The sequence below is a fragment of the Apis laboriosa genome, unplaced genomic scaffold, assembly GCF_014066325.1.
Source record: "Apis laboriosa isolate Shangri-la unplaced genomic scaffold, ASM1406632v1 scaffold39_cov144, whole genome shotgun sequence".
NCBI classification, from domain to species: Eukaryota; Metazoa; Arthropoda; class Insecta; order Hymenoptera; family Apidae; genus Apis; species Apis laboriosa.
This window is the reverse complement of record NW_025223140.1, coordinates 2641363-2659698: the sequence shown is the minus strand read 5'-3', so window position 1 is coordinate 2659698 and position 18336 is coordinate 2641363. Positions and strand designations below refer to the sequence as shown.

The following is an 18336-nucleotide window of genomic DNA, read 5'->3' as shown; positions in this document are numbered from 1 at the left end:
CCCCCCCCCTGTGGTGCTCAAAACGGTTATCCATCCAAAAAAAAAATAAAATAAAATAAATAAATAAATAAATAAATAAATAAATAAAAGTTTCTTCGACCCCTTTGTGATCCAGACTCGTGTATCAAAGAAGGCGGGAGTGAATAAACTTGTATCAACTCGAAGAGAATATAAAAAAGAAATAAATAAATAAATAAATAAATAAATAGAGATCGTTTCATGAAAGAGAACAAGAGTAATAAATTAATAATCGAGGAGTGAGGAGGGGGAGTGGTCTATGTCCAGTCGCATGTCGTTCAAGAGGAGAAGAAAGTAGAAGCAGGGAGAGGAGAGTGTGTGTTGTGGAGAGGGTGACACGTGCGTGTGTACGCACGCACCGAGCTCGACAGACACACGGACAGGCACACAGTGGCGAAGAGAAAGAGAGAGAGAGAGAGAGAGAGCGACGTTTGTCGTCGTCGTCGTCGTCGGGCTTGTGTGCCTTTGGTGATCGTCCTTGTGGCACGTGTATACCGTGCAACGACGTAGGACATTGATTGGTCGGCCACGCATATGGATCATAGGTTAGAGATTTTGCACGCACATTCTCAGTCGCACGGCTACGCGCGCGTTTCACCTCGTTTCCTACGGGATGAGAGTTATATATATATATATTTCGGGAGGGATTGGGAAAGGCGAGGAATCGAGCGAGGAAAGGAGCGAACGGGAAAGAGAGGGAGAGAGAGAGAGACACGCACACGCGATCGTCCCCGTGGCCGACTCGACGAGTCGGCGAGCGGCGCGTGCTGCTAACCTGTTGCCGCCTCCGAGAACAAAACTCCAAAGCCGGTAATCGGGAGCTTAAGGATACTCTGATATTCCCGCGAAACTGTCTATGGGGCGCAATTGTGCCGAAACGGGGTTTCGGATCTAACTTATTATTACGATCAGAGTTTATCGCGATGAATTTATTACGGTCGAAATATTGTGGTCGAATATTTCGCATACAGTGGGAATCTCCTCAATTTCGCTCGTTTTTTCAGCTGTTATTTCTCGTACAACAACGGAAATTATCTTTAATAGGGAACGATGAATGAACAGCGTAGCCTATTAATCGAGAAAAGTTTCGTTTAATAATTTTGGTAATTTTTAAAGCGATTATCCTCTTCTTACGTTGGAAAAGTGAAGTGACATGAAAATTAAAGTGAAGAGTGATAATTGAAAGATATCGTAAAAAGTGAACGAAAAGTGTTAAATTTATCGTTGAAAGAATAATAAATTTGATTTCTGACGAAGCATTCTGGGGAATGTTTATTCTTTCCATTGGTAAAAAAAAGAGAATAAATAAATAAATTAAATTGATTAAATCAAATCGTTATGCGCATCTCTTTATACAACGTCAAAATATGATAATTTGGTGGCGAAAAATTTTGTCGTGCGCGCACACGGAGCGCTAGAAATTGATACAGTGAAAACAGAATTTAGTAGATGCGGAATTTGTAAGTACGAGTGGAACAACAATCCGGTCTACGATCGCTATTTTGAAACAATATATAGTCGCTAAATATGTGCATATGATATTTGTTGTTCCTTGAGAATCGGGCCATTTTCAAACAACCAATGCCCCTTTTGTTCCCTTTTCGAATTTTCGTTTTTTTTCACTTTATATAAATATAATTATTCACTTTAAATATTACAACGATATACGATATCTGATAAATTTCGTTGAAAGTGACACGCGATATTTTTCTATCATTGATCCAAAAAATTAAAAGTTAAACGGAGAATTTTATCAAAATTGCTTAACATGAAATATATAGGGTATATAATTTCCTCGATTCGTTCTTCTTTCGAAAAATATTGTTTCTCTGCATCGATTTTACACGATGTACACTTTCAACGCTAATGAAATAAGAAATAAGTAGAAGAATCCTCTCTATACTATAGCTGAACGTTAGTCGCGTCCGACCAGTGCCAACTTGTATCACTTCCACGAGGAGAGAACGAGTATAACGCGTATTGAATCGTTTAAACACGGATATTACGTTTTATTTTCACAAAAAAAGTATCCTATTTTTCCAAGGATATTCGCGATTAACTTTTCACTTAAAAAAAAAAAAAAANCGAAAGAAAGAAAGCAGTACGACGGAACGCTTTTTCCCCCCCCAAAGTTTAGAATTCAAACTATTCGATCACAATTTTTCGAAGGAATATCATTTACCCGATCCTGTAACTTTCGCAAAACCAATTTTCCCAAGTTTCGATCGAGCGGACCGAACATCGTGCACTCTCCTTCTTGCAAATAACCAATAAAACAGATAGTACAGTAGAATTTTACTAACGTTTAAAGTTTCGATCGAATTCGACATTCCACCCCTGTTTACGAGTGGAACAGAGACACTAGAGTATAGTATAAACAGTATATTGAAAAATATAAATCGATGCGTGGAAAAATTATCGTTACCATCCCCGAGGAGAAATCTATTTGGCCTACCCCAAAAGTATATAATACTTTTCCGCTCTCGTGTGACATTAGCCGAGAAGGTGGGCCGAAGAAGTGGTTGGAACGAGGCTCGAAAGTGGGATACGTGAAGAAGGGGCGACGCGTCAGGGCGATATATACGATATATATCTTTGGACAAGGCTACGTGACCGGAATCCCGAGGTGGTTAAAGTTGGATTTGTAACGTATTTTCCCCCCTCCCTCCCCTCCTGATGTGGAAATACCTATCGACTGGCGCACCGGCGTTTCGCAATTTCCGTCTCGTAGCCCCGATTGACGTGGATGAAAGCAAAGATTTACGTCGGGAAAAGGACAGAATAGAGGCCGAATGAATATGTATTTATGTATGGTACATCGCAGGGGGGGGGGAGGAGGGTGCATCGTGAGCATGTTCAGAAAGGTTTTCGTTAGCTTTTCACGGAATGCGAAGCTGCTTTAAAATTCTCGTAAACCTCGCTTCTATATATATATATATATATTTCTATATTTTGTGCCGCTTGTCTTTTCGCCAATGCCAATCTCGAAGAAATCGACTTTTTCCCTCCCTTTCTCCCTCCCTCCCTTTCTTTCTTTTCTTTCTCTTTCCTTCTGGCCCCTTTCGTCCTTGTTAATAACGCAATTTATATTTATTCTACGGAAAATATACGGTGACTGACGTTTTCCCCTCTCTCCCCCTCTTCCCCCCCCCCCTGTACACGATGGCATTTCCGATTTCCTCATTTTTTCTTTTTTTTTTTTTTTGCGGTTTACCGTCGCCGACGGGTTCCTCTCATCGATGGCGGAAAAATGTTTTCACCAACCAACGGAACCAACCCCCGGGCGTTTATTTGGCAGACCGGCATTCCTTCGAAAGTTTATTCAGCGGCGCGCCTCTCTTCGCGTTGATGTTGCATTTGTCGCGGTGCAACGCGATCCCCCCCCCTCCCAGCAAGATAAATGAACCCCACTCCCTCTCCTGTCTCTCAGGGGTGGAAGAACGTAGACGTAGGATACGTAGGCAATCTTACCTTGGATACCTTCTTTTTCCCTTGGCTCGGTGTTTACGTTAATTTCTATCAAATTTCCATTGATCGTGTGGAAAAATAATTTTGGAATAATTATATTGATCTTTAATTGTTTCGAATCCCATCGTTCGAGATCCTTGGCCGAGCGGGCAGAGTGCGTTATGTACCTCTGTCCGTGGTGTAGGGTATATAAATGCTGTCCCTACTCACAGGTATAATGCATTATGGCAGGGCGTTGCAGAGTAGGGAGCGTGCACTGTTGCATTGTCGGAGAATGGAGTAGACACTATACATACCAGAACCATACTGAATTATACTCCGTTATGGTTCTGCCTCTGTAGGCGCTCGAGCACTAGGGGAGCTCTAGCTACTAGTAACTCGTTTCCCACTCAATATGTCCAATAGGAATACCACACCCGTGCATAATCGAAAGAGCCTTGTTTCTTCGTTTCTTTTTATTTTCCAATTATTTTTCGAATGTAATCGCACTCGTTTCGATTTATGATGATAAAATTGTGACGATGAAAAGGTGCGACTCTTTCTTGCTACGATAAGGTGTACGATATTAGATGATCTAGACAATATACATATATATATATATATATATACCCTCGTACCCTCGGTCTGGAAAATTTCATCGCTTATTTCACGTCTTTAAATTGAATGTTCATTGTTAAAGGGGTTTTTCTGAATTGTTCACGATTATGTGACTATTTTTTATGGGCGAATTCGGATCAATAGCCTCGCCGTCATAAACGTCACAGTACTTGGAACTTATTTACGCCTTTATTGCTAATATCGTTCCTCATGCTCGATTGTCCCCGATGGCTATACCCCCCAGTTTTCCCGGCCTCTGTACGAAACTCGATAGTGCGTATTGATATTTCTTACTTCCTTTTTACGACCCACCTTCTTCTTTTCCATTCCGCCGGCCGAAGAAAGTGGAAATCTTGAAACTTTTTATTCGGTTGTCAAGTCTCACGAGTGTTCGAGACACGTATCTCCACACTAGTGTCCCTCTCCTCGAGTAATCGAATGTTAAAGAAAAAAACAGAACGATCTTATCTTATATAGAACTACATCGCGCCCCATAATAATTCATCGATCGATTAAAATTAAAAATTTTCCCTCTCTCTCTTATAATTCTGATTAAGAATCTTTAATCTTAATGAGATTGAAGGAATTATAATGGGTGTGATTTTTTGCGTGTCGCGGGGAAAATAGAAAATGTTGTTCGAGCGATGATGAATCGATTCGCCTTTCTCAACCTTTCTCAAACACGGGAAAGATATTTTCGTCTAGGTATTTTTTTTTTTATCTAGCCATTCTATTTTCACACCTTTGATCACCGGTATATAAAAATACACCTTACCAGCCTTAATCATTATTCTTCGAAAATATCTTTCTTTATTTTCTCGTTTTCCCCTCATACAATATTTTTTATTACGTAATTCGAAAAGAGTTGGCAACCATCTAATCGAATCATATTCTTTTTCTGTTCCAGGTAAGTTGGAATCGATCGCAAGAAACTGCGCAAAATTATTATTACTTATCGCCGCTGCCGCATCGGTCAACGGAGAGAGGTCAGAGCGAACGTGAAAGATGGTGTCGCGAAGAGTGTTGAGCTAGGGGAAGGGGGGATGCAATTCACTTTGTAATAAAAATGGAAATTAACGCGAAGTACGTGGGTGGAAAACAAGGCTAACCTCCGTCAGTAGCGTGAAGAGGGTAAAGGGGAAAGCTTGAATAAACAAACTCACCCTAACTGCTTGGTTGCCACCCGCCACCCCCCTCCCCTCCCCCTGGCATCGGTCCCCGGGCATGGGCCAAAGGGCGTTGTTATGATTGCTAATGGAAAACTATCCAATTCAAAGGACAAAGTGAAGTAACGAGTTACTTTGGCGTAGCCGTGAAAGATGTAAGAGTTTGGGATGGGTGGCGGGGAGGGGAAATGGGCACCGGTTTGTTAACGTTGGTTGGAGGAACATCGGAGTAAGCGAAAGTGGTCTCATTTGCCGGGAATAAATATGACGTTCGAGACTTCCTCCCCTCTATAAAAAGAGGACACCAGAAGATGCTAGAAGATCAACCAATTATCCTTCGTTAACTCGATCGATTTTCTTCGTTTTCGATTTGATTTTGGATCTGGTGAATGAGAAGTATTCCCTTGCTCTTTGGTAAATTCGCTGAATAAAGAAAAAGAAAGAAGAAAAAGAAAGTCGAAAAATTAATATTGCAAAGTCACAAAGTTACAAAGTCCTTTTTTTCCCCTTTATGACCCCTACGTGTTCACGTAGGAATATATTCGCGGAAACTAATATTCCCGCCATATTATTTGCGAAAACAATATTTGCTTTGAGAAATATTACTTCTCGCTGTTTGCAGGGGAAAGGTATTAAAAAAAAAAAAAAAAAAGAAAAAAAAAAGTGGCTCGAGTTTTATGAAATACGAAACATCGGGAGGGATGTTGGAAATAATCCATCGAGCGTCGAAAGATCGTTTGATCTCGAAATGTGAAATTGTTCGACAATTAGCAACAGCTTGTATCCGAATGTATTCGAAATGCATGCATTTATCCGTTCGGTGGAAGCGGTGGAAGCTTTTTTTAACTTAAAAGTCTCGGCAAGATTTAAATTTCAAAATTTCAATCTGGCTTGCAAATCTATCCTCTTGCCTCCTTGCCCCTCCTTGCACATCCTTACTTCCGCCTTCCGTTGGATACCAGCAGATTGCGCCGACTCTCAAAAGTCTTTTACATCGTGTGTTGTTCCCTTCCCTATTTCTCTCTCTCTCTCTCTCTCTTTTATTTATTTACTTTTCTTTGTACCTTGTACCCGGTGATCCGTTTATATTTTCCTTCCCCCCCCCCTCCTTTATCGCTTTGAGTCGAGTGAAATTTCATATTTACACGAATTTCACGAAATAATTCGGAATTCAATTATCGTATTATCGCGTGCAATTCTTTTAAAAGAATCTGTCTACTCTTAACAAGATCACATTACCTTGTATGTACACAGGTTACGATCACCCAATCAACGATTAATATTATTTGAAACAATAATTTCTGCTCTCACTTATCGTCGTGATGATGCAATCAAAATATTCCTCCCTTTGGATCGCTTCGTAGCATACATATATTACATACATACAGTTTCATCCGTGATAAGATAATCATTGCACGAGAAACTGTCAAAGTTAATTTAATTTATTGACGAATAACTTTAAAAGAGATATTGAGAATATCTATCTCCTTCTGCAACGAAATATATCGAAAAATAGGTGGACAACGTGCTTTTAATTCCCGTGTGGTTGAAACGGGAAAGAAAGAGATTGGAAGGAGGGGCGGGAAACGAATCAACTTTCTCGGAGGAGTCCCCGTTACTCGCCAGCTTAATTACTTTACGAGGCATTACTAGTCGTTTCTGGCCTATGAGCGCGGCCCCGTCAGCCGGAAGGGGCCAAAGAAACGTAAGGTTGGGGGTGGCGAAACTTTTAATTTTTCCTCGAAAAACTTTAGCCGCTCGTTACTACGTTGTCCCGAGTGCATCGCGGCCGGCGACGAGGCGAAGTGAAATTAAAATTCATGCGACGCGTCTTTTCTCGGCCTTCTCTCCCACGGGGCCCAGGGGAGGGGGGAGGGGGGAGAGGGAAACGTCCCGCAGTAAGGGGACATCACGGGTATATCCTGCGCGGTTACCGCCACGCGGGGGTGGGAGGAAGGGACGACTAGGAATCGAGGAGGAGGCGAAGGGGATTTAACTGAATTTGCAAATCAAATTTCGTCCCTGGTCTACGAAATTCTCGGTCGGAAGGCGCGGAGGAAAAGGGAGCGGGGACGCTGCTCGCCTTCGTGCCAATTATCGTTCCTAAACCGACCTTCTATCCCCCCCCCCCGTGTTCGTGTGTGGCCGCGGTCGCCTTTAAACCAGCCGTTTCCGCGACAAAATTGTTACCTTTTGGAAACAATAGTGGCGGCGAAGGAATTTCGCGAGATAAAGATTTCTTCTTTTCCTCGCCGAATCCATCCGATCGCCTCTTCGTGGATAATTAATTTCGAAATTGTTGTCGTGATTTCGGGATTTGAAAAATTCGTTTACGAATTTTTTCAACGATATCGCTCCATCCCAGTTTCGACGGTTCGATAAACGAGCAGAAATTCGCGTTACTACAGCCCGTAATCAGAATTTCGATTTTACCGTCCGACAGCTGCTGTCAGCCATTAATACCACTCGGCCGTTCGTTTCCAACAATTTTATATCGAATCTGCGTGGTATATAACTTTGATATCTACGTCGAGTTCATCGAGTACGTCTCCAAAGAAAATGGCGCAATTTCGTTGTTGCAAAATTTGCAAAATTTGCTATAGCGTTTTCGCGAACGAAACGAACGCCTACTTTTGGAAAATCCGTGGCACGAGTCGATTTGAATGTATCGAAAACTATGAAGCGAAAAGAGAAAGAGAGAGAGAGAGAGAGAGAGAGAGATTAAAACTGTTTAAAATTTAGGTATTGATATTTTGGAACGAACCGTTTGAATTAAAAGTGTTTCGCAGTGTATCCGTTGATGTGTGTAGGCCGCCACAATGCACGGAAACAAAAAACACGTAAATGTAATATATAGCTGATGTTAAAACTCGTAAATGTGGCGTTAATTGACGGGGTTTGATTCACAAAAAAAAAAAAAAAAAAAAAAAAAAAAAAAAAAACGAAAGATTAAATATCGAATTCGGTTTAAAGCAGAAGTGCGTCCAATACAGATTCTACGAAATATCAATTTTATTCCAATTTTTTTCACTGATGCGTAAATATTCGTTTCATATCATTGTTACGTAATTTTGAAATCTACAGATATGGAACTCGATACATCATTAAAATTCTCCTCTTGTAATATTTTCACGATTCACCGAGAAAAATTTATCCTGAGCTAGCACTCGTAAGATTTGGACGAAGCTTGGGTGAGCGAGCGAGAGATCCGTGTGCGCGACAAGGATAATAAATGATTAAAAATTACCTTCCCTTTACACGATGATATCTCCGGAATTAGAAACGATATCGAAATAAATGAAAAAGCGTTTCAAAGGGCAAGATTTCGCGCTTCCAACGATCTTTCGTTTATCGGCCGGAAGTCACTATCTTCGGATTTAAAGTTTTCCTAATTTCCTAGATAGAATATTCTAAAGTATATTCACGGTACAATACAAGTTGCGAGAGTGAGCGAGAAGAGGAGGAGAAAAATTACCTTCTCTTTGAACGATGATATCTCGGGGACCGGAAGTCGTATCGGAATAAGTAAAAAAGCGTTTTAAAGAGCGAGATTCGAGGAGTTTCTATCGACAATGTTGGACAATCGACTTATCTTTAAAGTTACGATTATTCAAAATTTACTTTAATATCCTCGATATCCTATCGAACGGGAGGTTAATGCTTCTAAACAAAGAATTCTTTATACGCGCATTATCGCGTGCAAACAATGGAGCGTAGCCCAGCAACGTATCTATTTGGATGCAAGTTCGCAAATAGCGTCCACCATCGATTCTGCATAGAGCGTGTACGATATGCACGCTGTACACGTGACCTCTTTTCACTCTGTATTAATATAGAGCATAGTTGGCGTAGTAGGGGCGAAATTACATACGCTTCGCGAATGTTACTATCCAACCACGGCCAACAAACGTTATCCCCGAATAACACGCCAAAAACAATATCCACGCGAACATTTCGATCTATTCGGTATTAACTTTAGAAATTCTGGGAAAATTTCTCAATTTCCAATTTGAACGTTGAATATAACGTAGCGAAACGAGCGTTTACAATATCTCCTCGAAAAGGGTGTGAATTTGGTGAAAACGCGGGAGTAATTCGTTTCTTTTGATCGAAACATTTTCAAACTTTTTGCATTGATGGATGACCATCCCGTCGGTATCGACACGTGTCAACCCATATCTTTTATTCTCCCATTGTAGAGGGGAACATCTCTTTCCTCGCGTCTTCCACCTTACCCATGGAATCCCAATCGATCATCCGAACTTTCGAAACGACAATTAACCCTTCCTCCCCACGAAAAACAGATATTCTCCTTTCCTCAAATTCTTTCCCGAGTTCCGAGTCCCAAGTTTTTCGGGAACGAGAAAGGGTTGATTTAATTACCCTTTATCGAGGGTTCCCGTTGGAGGGGTGAGGGGGAACTTGATCTTTCGAGCTTCGAGTTCGACCAGAGGAGTCGTGATCGCGTTTACCAAAGAAAGGGCGTAAATGGAAACATCTGTTCGGGATTCTAGGTATCCATGGCTGCCATGGATGTACCGGGCAAACGAGATTTCAGTGGCTGCGGTAATCCAGGTTGTGTAGAGTTTCTATAAAGCTCCGGAATAGGTTAATCTCGGGGAGCAAGTTTCCCTCTCCGTAGGCCGGCCTAATCCGAACACCTTAATACCCAAACGGTGAACGGCCATCCGCAAACACGCGTATATAAGAGGCGCAACTATATCGCGTGTCGAGAATATAAACGTGTCGTAGTTTAGTTTGATTGAACGTAAACTTGGAGAAACACTGAATCTTTCCCGTCGAGGGTACGACAATTTATATTCGGATGGAAAATAAAATAACCTTTCTCTTTAGGATTCGATTCTTCTGTTCCATCGAAATTTTTTTTTTTTTTTTTTTTTTTTTTTTTTTTTTGGTAAAGTTCTTTCTCGAACAAGCAAGGTTTTGAAAGGACCTAGGTCCGAGGTATTAAAACTCTGGGCTCACACCCGGCTCGGCGTCACTCACTGTTTCCAATCCCATTAGCGGGACGGTGATTCGTGAATAGGCGCGAAAATACGCAGCTTTTAATCAACGAGGCTGACTATCATCGACCATCGAATGTTTCGATCAAAATGTCCTTCGAATTTAATAACGCGGATAAATATTCCCTTTTCCTTTTTTTTTTTTTCGTCTTTAAATAATAAATATATATATATAAGCTGGAAGAGAATAAATTGTTCTTTATTTTACTCTCTCTCTCTCTCGTTTTTAATGAATAAAAACGAGAGAGGTTGGTCGAATTAAATGATAATTCGATGCATCTTTTCGTCCACGTATCGCGTGATTTTTTTAGTATTATTCTTCACCCGACACTTTATCTCGTGACCTGTTTTTCGTTCGTCTGGTCTGGCTTTGATGGACTCGAGATATCTTTGTAATTATTAATGTTCCACTATCTTACGTACTACAGGCTTTCCAACCAGCGTGAACTTGGAATTATTTATAGGATCTTTCGTGCTTTTTAAAAAAAAAAGAATTCGCCCATTAAATTGTGAAATTAGAAATATATCTCGTTTTTTCTTTTTCTTCTTTTTTTTTTTTTAAGAAATATTAGTCGAAAGTGGCGGAGATAGGGAGATTTCTTGTTTCGAGCGTTATAATTAACGAGCGGTCGAGGTCACGACCGTATCTTATCTAAGAGAAAGTTGAAAAAGAAAATTATATATTTGCGAAATATTAAATTTTATTAAAATCTCGAAGATTCGCGCGTGTTGTTGTCGAAGAAACTCTGGAATATGTTTTTCGTCCCCCCTCCCCAAATCGAGATGATTTCTCGACACGGTGAATTTTTAATAAAAGGGATAAAATTGTTGGAAGAAAGTTGAAAACAACGTTTTTTTGAAAAAACGTTTTTGGAAAGTTAGCGAGAGGTGGATCGAAGAATGTAAACGATATTAAGAATTGAAGGTGCAGAGACAGTTTAACAAGACGATTTCAAACGCGTGTCTATTAATTGGGGGAGGTTGAGCAGTTACAGAGTTTTATGCAAGAAGTTCCTAACTACCGTTTAATTTAATAGTACTTGGAGACTCGGTGCATAAAGCCTTTCGTTTATAACACTCTGCACGAAGTATGGGGGAGGAGGGGGGGGGGGGGATTTTAAATCGAGACTCTGCTCCCCACCTTGGGAACTCTTTCGCCAATTCGAAACACCTGATATCCTCCGATAATTAACCTTGTCTCTCTTCCATTCACCGAAATCTAAAATTTTCTTCAAATATTTTTTTCGAAGGGTATCGAGAAAAATATCGAAAATCTTCCGAATTCTTTTTTTTGAAATCCGACTCGTCGAAATATTTCGTATCGTTTTTAAACTTTTTTTCAATCAATGGCAAAGAGTAAAATTACAGAGAATACATCCCTATTTATATTTCCCTAGCTAATAGCCGGGAACATACTTTACTACCCATCTCCAAACAAGATTCCCGTTGGTCGTAGTTTCTCGAACGATTCGCATCACTCCCCGGGGCGTCGTGTTCGACAAAATACGCCATTTTGCGGTTAACACGATAGCACCAGGTTCGAGTACGCGAATTCGGCGTGTTGCACCTTTCCAACTTTTCTTCTCGAAGCGACTGTGGGGGAGCAAGGAAGGAAAAGAAGATGGCGATATATATACGATATATACGAGGCAAAGTGACGTTATCGTGGTATAAATTGAGATATAGCGCGATAAGAGGGGGGAGGATGGGGTGACGAAGAAGAAGGTTGAAGGATCAGCCAGGAGCTGTTAGTCTTGATTATCGTGGCCAGTCGTCCTCGCTCCCTTAAGAGACGACTCCCCTCTTACCATCTTCCCCTATCCATCTGTTATATCATCTTCCGCTATCCATTAATTCGTACGTAAACGTCGAACTTTTTCGTGTCGTTGAACAACGTTCTTTCTCTTTCGAAAGAATTTGCGTCAGGAATTTAACAGGGGGGGAGAATTTTAAGTAATCGCGAAACTAACTAGAAAGGAAGAGAGTTTCGGTATGGATCAAAGTTGTTACGTTTTCGATCGTTGAATCGAGGGTGGCGTAAAGGACGAGACCGGTTTAACGTGTGTATCTCCGTGGCCATCTTCTCCGCCACTTCCGAAGAGGCTTTATTGAAGTCCGGTCAATCTCTGTCGCCCGTAGTTTCCGATTTGGGGCGAGGCCTTTGAGTCTGTAAACGGAAGTAGTGGTCTGGGTAGTGGGATCGACTTTATATATAAACTCGAAAGACAAATGGCGCTGCTCCTGCTAGGAGCAGGTGTATCGTTGAACGTATACCACGAACGAATGGACCGTCGGTAATTAAAATGTCTCCCTTAGGAAACTCTACTACCCGAGTAGCACAGCTTCTGAATCCCTGTTCGAACTTTTTCCTTCTTCCCAACTTCTTTGCCACCCTCCAGTTATACTTGCAAATTACTGATAAATAGTTTCGAAGAAATTTATATATATATAATTATATAAAATTTGTTTCTCATTTTTTGCTAAAAAGATAGATTCGTCGTATTATAATAAATTATATCGAAGGGATATTTATTCATCATTCTCGATCGATTGATGAATTACGATGGAATTGGATCGATTTTCGTCTAACATCTGGAAAAAGAAAGGAAAAAGAGACGCTATCGTTTCGATCGAAGTTTTTTAAATGAGTCGAAAGTGAAATAAAGCGTCGTGCAGTTTCGTAGGTACGAAAGAGAAGGGAAGATGGCATCAGAGTGCGATTCAACAAGCGATCTCGTTAAGAGTCGCGTGAAGTCGCATCGGGGAGAAAATCTTTGACTTGCCTTCGCTACATCCTTCGAAAACTTCGATTCCTTCGGTTATAACCTCCTCCTCCTCCTCCTTTTTCTTCTCTTCCTTTACACGGAAATCCTCCCGGCTTCTTCCTTCTCTCTCCCTCTCCCTCTCTCTCTCTCTCTCTATCTCGTTAAGGTGGCATTTCTCTCCTCGAGAAATTGGTCCGAGAGAAGCAGCGAGATTCCGACACGAGGTCGCGGAGACTATCGAAAAGTTTCGGGCGGTGAAGTTTCCATAAGAGTTACACACACCTCCGTCCTTGGATTTCGTTACGTTTCTCCTCCCTTCGAGGAACGATCCCGAGTCGATATTCGACGCTTTCAGCACTTTTGACGGTTGGAAGGAAGGGAGGGACCCCCTCCCCTCCAACGACTCTGGAGGAATTTCGAGGGTGAGATTTCGAGTCTCCCAGGATTATGAATCCCTCCCTCGGCCGACGAGGCGTGAGAGAAGTGGCCGAGAGAAATTGCGCGCGAGTCGAATTGGAAGAAGGAAGAACTCCGGGGAAATCGATCGCCAGACTTTTTTTCAACAGTTAATTAAACCCAGGCTTTCTAAACTACCCCTCGATACAGCTCGTTGTATCGTAATTACGTAATCTGGATCGCGAGGATTTCGATAATTATATATATATCAGGATCGAGGGTGAAGATCGAGACGAGGTTAGAGAAAGAAGGTAAATCGAGCGGAGGAGGGGAAGATTTTATTCTTAGCCCGAGAGATTACCCGTTACGAAAATCCTATCGCGAAAGATTCATCGAGGCTCGCACCTGTGCTTCTCCGCAATCGCGATTGGCGTGGGAGGATTTACGATCTCGCGCCCCAAGTCAGATTAGGCCGTCGCGGTGTGTAAGCTCTCCCCTTTCTCAAAGTGGCTCCCTTTAAAACGCTCTCGATCAGGGAGCGGGCGTGCCCTAAAACCTCTGTTACCGCCTCTGCTGAACTTGCAAAGCAATCCGTTCGAGTTTTATCCGCAACCGATTTCCTCCGAAAAGGAAAAAAAGGAGAGTCTCCTTTCGTTTTATTTTCATCGATGCCCCCCCCCTCCTCTCCTTTTATCGTATATTCCTCGTTACGAAACAATTTCTCAACCCTCGAGTAAGAATTGTCTTGTCATTCGATTAAGAATATCCGATCGTCGATCCTGTAACCTGTTGTCGCGGAAATTTCCAAAGTTTACCGAGTTTCGTGACCGAATCGCGTGGGGGTGGGGTTCGAGCAACGAAGTAAAGCGAAACAGTCATAAACGTTGCGCGAGGTGGCGGCATTCGCGAGTGTACGGATAAACCGCTGAGTCAAGCTGTTTGACTTGCACATTTCTGGTTCCTCCTCGAACGCCGCTAGGAAGGGGGTTATAAACGACCGTTTTAGAGCTCCCTTTAAAATTGGACTGCGTTCTTTTTCCACCTATGCCTTCTCTCTCTCTCTCTCTCTCTCTCTCTCTCTTTTCCCGTAAATCAATTTACGGATTTTGAAGTCTTACTTAGCGATCCTCCGTTTGGGAAAATAATCAATAATTCTCTGAGATATTCGAGACGAAGGGTCCGTCCATAGATAACGATTCTTGGATTCGAGAAAGGAAATAAGCGAAACGGGCGCATAAACGGGCGGGATGAGCCACTTGTGAGCGACACCCACGGCAGAGAACCGCAATACTCGTAAAGAAGATCCTCGTAGCCCCTTGCTGGCGTTGGTGGCGTGGATGTTGAGTCGTTGGAGCGTGAACAGAAAACCAACCGACCGACCGACCGACCGACCCCCCTTTCCCCTTTGCTTCCTTCCCACTTGAGCCACGCCCGATAAAAAACTTCCGTTACACGCGACTGTTTTTTCAACCTCCCTTCCACTTATTTGCCTTTCGTTCTCGCGCATACATTTCCCAAACTTTACTCCCCGGATGGACAAAGTGTATATATATATATATATATACGTATCGAATCAACGCCGTATCCCTCCGATTTTTAAACCGGAATAACCGGTGAACCGTGGCCGGGCTGGACAGATAAATACACGGGTAATAACGTTAATGGAAGGCGGCATTTGATCGTGGAATATCACCGCGTGTGCGAACAGGAAGTTACACGGTTCGACGGGCACGATAAGGGACGAAAGAGAGAGAGAGAGAGAGAGAGAATAATAATTGTCTCTCGTGCCACTGTAATTACCTTTGTTCCAGTGAAGTTGAAGAAACGGTTGGTGACACGCGCGGAATATAACGATATTCCGTTGAAAATCTTCTTTTCCTTTTTCCTTTTTTATAGGAGATCAAGTATTACTCTTAGTAGCTCTTTTTTCCCTCCTCCAGAGCATTGATTCTTGGAGAAAAAAAAGCTTCGTAGAAAAAAAAGCTAGTTAGGTTCTTCGAATAAACTTGGAAACTCTTGCTAGATCGGTGAGAGTGAAAATTGCGATAAGGAATATCACCACATCAATATCATCTTGAAGAAAAACTGACCGATATTTTTGCTCGATATTGTGCACGAAGGGAGGCCTTTAATACGGGGAGATATCCTTTCAGTTTTATCATTTCTTCGGAGGAGTTGGTTTTATGTACGTTCCCTCTTCACGAGGGACTTCCGCCAGAGGGCGACATGATCGTCCCCTCTTCGTTTCCTGTCCGTTTATTATTTCACCGCTTCTTCTTCCCCCTCGCTTTTCAATAACTTAACGTAACTACTTGGCTACTTCGAAACTCTTCGATATCATTGGGCGAATTAGGAAAAGGAAACAAAGCGACAATTTCTTCGAAATTTTTCGAATCGGCGAAATAGAATTGCGGCGTTTCTTGCGACCGTGAAAGGGAGGCTTCCCCTCCCCCCTCCCGCCTGTAAAAGATCATTTGTCTGGTCCGAAACGAATGAATAAAGCTCGATGCGAATTGCACGGGTTTTCGGGGGAAGCGCCACTTCTATCGTCATTGTTAGACGGAACTGCAATTTTGGTACACAAAGGGGCATGCAGATGAATCTAACGGAGGGGGGAGACGGCGTTAGCGGCACTGCGCATTAATTCGGAATGAGATTACTTAGGTACGTAAGAGGGCCGCCCCTCTCGCACTGTTAACTTAAATTGACTATCGTTCTCGAAATAATAGCGATGTCTTTGTCGCCTTTGCGCGGGGCTCCCGTCTCCTCGCGAGACTCCTCTTCGCCCTCTCCTCCTCCTCCTCCTCCTCCTCCCCTCCCCTTTCCTCCTCTCCCTTTGAGCCAACTTTCGCGCCAGGAATTGTATTCCGCCTCCAAATTAACAATTACATTGTTTTAAAAAGCTGGGCGCCCCGATTAAGAGCCTCTCTCTCTCTCTCGCTCTCTCGCTCGCTCTCCTCGTCCCATTTCGGGCGTAAAGCCCGAGAAACTCGGTGGAAAAGGTTGGGGAGGGGGAAATCGTTGTCGAGGGAGGGGAGAGACAAGGGTAAAAAAAACTCTTCCAATTATTTGCTGCACTAACGCACGCGCCAAACTTTTAGTTTTTAATCTGGCCTCCCCTCGCGTAATTGGTTGGAAATGGGGGAGGGGAAAAAAAAAAAAGAGAAAAAACGTGATTCTCTCTCTCTCTCTTTCTCTTTCTCTTTCTCCTTCTTCTTTCCTCCCTTTTTCCTTTTTTTTATCGAAATATTTCCGAATTAAACAATGGACTGGGAGATAAAATATCAACCCTTTGAGGGTTAAATTATATTCTCCTCTTTTTTCATCTTGATCTAAGCGATATTCGACCGATCGAATTGAAATACATTATTAAAATGATGAGAAAAATTGGGGAAATATATAGGTCGCGGCGGCAAACTGATAAACGATGATTCCAGGTTAGCGCGAATAATAAATTCCACGAATTATTCGAATTCCTGCTTGCCTAAAAAATACCCAAAATATTGCTCGAATTGAAAGGAAGGGGATGGAAACGTTGCTTGAACATATTTATCGAATTGAACGATAAAAATATAAATGAGCATTGAAAAATTTCATATTCCCTCTTAAACGATTTTCGATCCATCCGACAACGAAAGCGATGCAACAGATTTCCAACGGACAGAGATCTCGGGGGGAGGGAGGGGGCTCGAGCCGATTTCATGGAAAATTTGACCCTCTGGTTAACGGGAACAGTTAGCTCTAAACCAATTTGTGCCACCCCTCGCGGAACGGTTTGCCGCGCGCAGCTGTTGGTAGACATTATCGTTTGGAAACCCTCGCGATTTAGCGCGAATCAAATGGCGGCCGCTTTCAGCTTTTTCTTTGATGCCCTTTCGAGTTCGAGGCAGCAGAGAGCGAGGGAGAGGAGCGAGGGGTGGAGAAAGCTATGCGATGCCTCGTCGACGCCTTGGCCCGCACAAAGCTCCTCTCCCTCTCCCTCTCTCTCGCGTTATTGGCAGACCGCTTTACCACGTCACCCTCCAACACTATTCTGAACGTGTTACGTCGAATATTCCGTGGCTCGCAAGATTTTCTTTCGCCTTCCTCGGAAAGATCCGTCACGTTGCTCGTGAAAGCCGATATCTTCTGTGTAACCTTCGTAAAGTTGAAGCAATTCCGCCGTTCCCAGAATTTTGATGACATATGGAGGGCCTCGGGATCAATCGATTCGAGGGGGGTGGGGATCCCGAACGTCGACCAGAGAACGGGAGAGGTAACGAATTTCTTCTCTTCCTACAATTTTTCATTAACACATATCTACTTTTTCGATCGTATTAATGAGTGGATCATTAATCGATCGGGATGAAATAATCAAATTAAAGGTTATCGCGTTCACTGCGCTGGGTCCAACTATTTAACGCCCACTTAACGTTCGTGACACATGTAACCGCCCACCACTTTGGTAATTCGCTTATTTCACCCGTCCAATGTTTACGAGCTTCGAGCTTCCATTCTGTTGTTACGCCAAAATATCAAATACCGTCATTTATAAACAATAACGAGTTCCCCCTCTCCTTTTCTCCAAAATTGATAATTAATCTTTTTTTTTTTTTTTTTTTTTAAAAATCTTGTTATTTCTCTTCTTTCCAGAAACGGGAAGCCAGTTCACTGTTTATATTACCCGGATTAAAATTAAATTTTGACTGAAATAGTTAATAGCATCGATTATGCAAATCCATAATTAATTTAATTTGCGTTTATACGTCAACGTTATCAACCTATTATTTTATATATCATCGGATTATCGTAGCTCGTGCGTCCACCAGATGGAGTATTCGACATTTAAACGGATATTTCATTGTATATATATATATAAATTAATCAGATCTCGAAGCTTGTATCGATATTGCAATGATTCTT

The 18336-nt window shown here is 42.2% G+C and overlaps 1 protein-coding gene across 5 annotated transcripts in view; it reads left to right on the top strand.

Annotated features, from left to right (window-relative positions):
- LOC122715634 (CUGBP Elav-like family member 4) overlaps positions 1–18336 on the top strand; it is a 513357-nt gene that overhangs the window by 299483 nt on the left and 195538 nt on the right. For 2 of the 5 annotated variants that reach the window (XM_043937963.1, XM_043937968.1), the window contains exon 1: positions 7–563. The exons of the other annotated variants lie outside the window; for them this stretch is intronic. The gene's annotated coding sequence lies outside the window, so the exon portion shown is untranslated. Of the gene's footprint in view, positions 1–6; positions 564–18336 lie in introns of those variants that run through there. 5 annotated transcript variants of the gene reach the window in all.